The sequence below is a fragment of the Atta colombica genome, unplaced genomic scaffold, assembly GCF_001594045.1.
Source record: "Atta colombica isolate Treedump-2 unplaced genomic scaffold, Acol1.0 scaffold274, whole genome shotgun sequence".
Lineage (NCBI taxonomy): Eukaryota > Metazoa > Arthropoda > Insecta > Hymenoptera > Formicidae > Atta > Atta colombica.
In genome coordinates, this window is record NW_017259375.1 from 338,713 (window position 1) to 343,924 (window position 5,212).

Sequence of the window (5,212 nt, forward strand, 5' to 3'; positions counted from 1 at the left end):
GGCAATCTTATCGCGAATCATAAAGCTTGGTCCTATGCAAATCAAGTGTAAAATTACAAAAAAAGCACCGACAACCATCTTCATCGGGGTCGCTTCCTCGGCATTCCGAGTCGAAGGACCGACCGGGTGCAGAAAAGATGAACGCGTCGCGCGTCCGTCAGAGTTTTGGGAGAACGCTCGAATTTACGAGTCGGTCGCTCGCGTTAGCGCGAGATTAATGACCCCGGACGGGCGCAGCTGCCGCGGATGGAAGAAGCGCAGCAAAACCTGAAAAACCCACCCCATGAATTCCGAGATGCCTCGAGATCCGCCGTTTTAAAACGAGGCTGCTCGCTTCATCCGCCCCCCTCCTCTCCCCCTCCGATACCTTCGCATTATCGATGGTAAACAGCGTCGACTGTTTGTCACCGTCGCGTCGCCGTTTCGTTCGCGACGATGACGACGACGACTTTACGTTGCGATTTCGAACGGACGAGCGTCGGAGGGGAAACCGTGTATGCGATGCGCGCCCGTTCGTATCCGTGGTGGGGACATCGCCGACGGTTTTCGCGCCCAGCGGACGGCGGGAGAAACCAGGGAAACCCCACGCACGGCGCATGCACCGGTCGCGCATTTGGCGAGGAAGGGAAGGAGGAGAGGGAGGGGGAAGGGGGGGTCCCTCAACCGACGGCGCCAGGATCAAGCCTCCCCCTGTCCCTCCCCGCACACCCTTCCCTACGTCCGGCACAACGCGCGGCGGCTGGCTCCTCGTCGGTGCACTCTCTCGCATTGGAAGGGAGTGTGCACTGATCACACGCGCGGCGCGGTGCCCTCTCTCTCTCTCTCTCTCTCTCTCTCTCTCTCTCTCTTTCTCTCTCTCTTCTCTCTTCTCTCCCTGCCACCCTTCTCCTCCTCCCGCCGGCCCGCCCGTCCGTTTCTCTCCCCCATCCTTTTCCGTCATCTCTCTCCCTTTCTCTATCTCTCTTTATTCCACCAACTCGATGTGTTTGTTTGTTTATAGTCGCGTTCTGGGAAATACCCGATACGCGAGTAACGGAGCCTCATACACGCGCCGCGCCGCGCGCGGCCGCTTGCATTCCCATTCTGGAGTTGCATCCGGTCGGTTCTCAGATTCCTCCGAGACTTCGGAAAACGGCCGGTTGGCGGTATATACGCATGGGCTCCGAACTCTAAACTCCTGGGACGTATCACGAATGCTCTTCCCGCCCTTTTTCGGTCTCTCAGTTAGGTACCTGTGTGACCCTGATACGCCTTTCAACTTTTCCATGCTGACGGAAAGAACTTTTGAATAATCGTCGAAACGATAATCAAGCAGGTATACAAGGATGGAATGCGTTTAAGCTAAAAATAGGAACGAAACCAAAAACAGCAGAAGAGCCCTGTCTCACAATATAAACTTTCACATTTTACATGGTCACATCCTGTGTTGTCTACGTCCTACAATTCTTAAAATTCCAATATATTATGCACTGAGAGGAAAGTTTCAAATATTTGTGACTGTAATTGTATAGTAAAATAATAATAGTTAAAAGCTTCATTTTTATAATTATATGATGTAATAGTAATATAATATTTACTATTAGTTATATAATCAATTAAATAGTATTCAATACAAAAAAAATGGAAAAAACTACATTCGGTCAAAGGTTCTAGTGCCTAATAATTTAAGATTCTCATTAGCAACAGAAAAAAAATTACGAATTATATTGCATAAATATATACTGCATAAATTCATATAAAAATATCTGAGCATCAAGATCCGTTTTGAAAAAATTGATTTCTCCTATATTTGATTAAATTTTTTCTCATTTAACTTCGTATCATAATTATGCTTAATAATATATTTTTGTGGGAATTTTACAACTTCAATATTTACATTAAATACCAAAAACTATTCTCTCAGAGTAAAGTTCAGTTACTTCGAAGATCTCCACTTATAATTTATTAATATAGACAGAGTGATTGGGTGCGATCGTCGATCATCGTCGATGCGGTGGCCGCGCGCGTTCCCTTCCGTAAATCTTCCTGACGCGCCGATAGATAATCTTCTGGTGTGGTCGACATGCGGCGGGCAGGAGGCGAGTACGAGATCGATAGCGGAGAAACACGCCGCGGCTTATCGGCCAGCGTTTCTGAAAAGTAGTCCACCTGTAATCTCAGGAATGCACTACGTCAATGACAATCCGCAGTGTACGTACGCACGCGCGTGCATGTGTCTGTCTGCAGATCGCACGACAAATTTATTGTACAATGATGTTGCATAATGATGCGTAATGGCGACGCCGCGTGAATTATACGTAGCGGAACTCACATGACGCGACGATAACGTTGATAATGACGGTTAATTTGGAGCCATGATGAGAAAAAACACGAAGCCCTGCGGAAGGTACATTTTGCGAAGAAAATCTCCCGGTGCTTGCACGGAAAAATTTCTCTTTGAATTTTTATTTGAGTTTATATTTTTACGAATATTTTTACATATACATATACATGTCTGTCTCAAAAGTTTATGAATTTTTATTAATTATTCCAAATACATTCTATCTAAAGTAGAGTGATTATATAATATTTTTAGAAATTCTTTAATAAATATCTTCATCGAAAAATCTCTACAAACATCTATAATGATAAACTTCTTTCGAAATAAGGGAAATGAGCTCGAAAAACTTTTTATATGCCACAATTATCGAAATTATTTTAGAATGTTATCTTTCCAGCTTTATGTTCGACTTTGGAAAAAGAAAATAATCATTAATAATAATTACAGAAAGAAGGTAGAAAGACGGTGAATGGTAGAACATCTTTCAAGATCATGTTTATTTTTCTCGACAAGTGTCAAAAAAGTATTTTTATTTTGACGTTACATTAAATAAATGATGTAAACAGAGAAACGTAATAAAATTAGAAATAAATTTTTATAGAGAAAATAATTCTGTGCTGTTTTAATAGCTAGCTTAGTTACCTTTCGCAAAAAATAAGTTCGAAAAATTTGAGACTGTCCATGTGTATAGAAATGTTAAAATAAATTAATATAATATAATATCAAAATATTATATTAATACAAATATATTAGTTTTTATATAAAACTATATTATAATTTTATACATGTAATTAAATTTTACAATCTCACGTGAAATTTTAGTCTGAGATTCTTTGTTTTCGTAACGTCACACTCTCGTGCTCCTAAACAAATATGTACAAGTATGAAGGAGATTTTAGATAATGTCAAACAAAACTCTTGAACTGCGCAGCCGATCCATCGGTTTTCCTGTGGTCGGGAATACCAGCTGTTCCTCTGTCTGTCTTTTCTACTTTTTATTTAATTTTTAGACCTGCGTGAAAGGCTGCTGGTAGGGGGAACGTCCATGCAATGCGATATATCAAACATTTCCACAGCGAGAAAGACAGAGCAAGTGATGGAATGAGTGTGAGAGAGAGAGAGAGAGAGAGAAAAGAAATCTTCGGGATGCTGCGACGCGTGCATAACAACGATATATAAACGGTCAGCAATTATTCACCGAATGGTATGATAATGCTTGTGATTCGCGGAAGAGTCAATAACAACGCGGCAGATCCTCTCTTGGACTTTGTCGTCCGTGAGGCGCGCTCGTTGCATAAATAAGATATCGACGTGCGAATCCCGCGTGCCGGGGCAATATTATTATTAAGTGAGGTCGGATATTAATAATCATGAAAAACAATGTCTCTTCGAGAGACTGGCACAGATTAATCTCGGCAGTCGCAACGAGTAACGAATTCAATTTTCTTCGATTGCCATTCATGCGGATGTAAACGCACATACGCCTACGTCATAGGTTCAAAGGGCCCGAAGCCCGCATTCACTTTCTGACCACTGACACGTGATAATGAACGCAAAATATGTACGCCATGTGTCTAAGGTCCGTGAAATCATTTAAGAAAGACCGGAAATAACAAAGGAACAAAAAAAAGAAAGTTCTTCGGAAAGTTCTTCTTCCTATCCAATTCTTTTGAGATAGTCCGCTTTTGGGAGGTCTCTTCTCTTGAAAGTACAGGTAAGATTGTGCGCACCGAGCAGGCAAAAGTTGTTCTAAAAATAATTTTACTGTTTTTATTATGGAGTTGGCAAGGAAATCAATGCTGACAAGGTCCGCCAGCGGCGATATCAAGATGTTTTGAAAACAAGAATACAGTAAAATATGCTCTGCAAATAACACCATCATGATTTCATTCTCTCTTTCTCTCTCCCTTTTCCCTCTCTGCATATCATAAAAAGATTTCATGTTTGGGAAAATATTATTGATGATGTAATAATATTTTCCCCCACGTCGCCGTCGAATTCAAAATATTTTTACGTCGAGAGTGAAATTCCCACGTGCGTGGCATCAACAGCTTAATACACTTGACTACTTTCTTGGGAGGTTTCCGCAGAATTTGCCGAGCAGTCATCGAACTTCACGCTACCATCATCGTCATGTACTTTAACTGCGTCGCGTTGTCGCAGGAACAATCGTACATTGTTGTCGTAGTCCGTGGTCGAGAATGTTTTTCTCTCTCTCTCTCTCTCTCTCTCTCTCTCTCTCTCTCTCTCTCTCTCTCTCTCTCTCTCTCTCTTTTTCTCTCCGCACAAATTGGCGCGCGAAAACACTTTTGCAAAATCGGCAACGGCCGTTCTGGTATGTCAATGGATAGAAATCCTTGTTCCCCTTCGGACGATCCCCCGCGATCGTCGTCACATCCCATCCCTTCCTCGCCACCCTTTCTCTTTCTCTCGATCGCGGCTCTCTCGACGAAGGCCGTTCGCGACTTTCAAATACGCGTTGCGCAGTGAGAACAGTCGAATCATTGTTTGCATGATCGCGTCATTGTCGTCGTCGATCCCCACCTTGATGGGATGATAATGCAGACTCCAAAATTCCGACCACGGAATATTTTCGCACGAAGAAGTGCGAGGTGCGGTGGAGAGCCGACCACGAGATTGTTGCGCGGCGACGACAAAAGGCGAGATTAGCGAAACACGACGGTTCTAAATTATCTAAAAGAGATTACGCAATAACGTAATGTTCCTTGTCATTATGTACCCAGATCAATGCAAAATGCTGCGCTACGATGAGTACAAATAATTATAGAGCAGAGCGCAAAGTAAACAAAATTATTACTATATTGTGTAAAGTGATAAACCATAATATAAATCTTTTAATATATATATTATGTGTACTATATGTATATATAT

General features: G+C 42.3%; 1 protein-coding gene across 2 annotated transcripts in view; it reads right to left on the reverse strand.

Moving 5' to 3' along the window:
- Positions 1–5,212, reverse strand: part of LOC108689674 (3-phosphoinositide-dependent protein kinase 1) — a 253,743-nt gene that overhangs the window by 14,598 nt on the left and 233,933 nt on the right. The gene's annotated exons all lie outside the window — the stretch shown is intronic.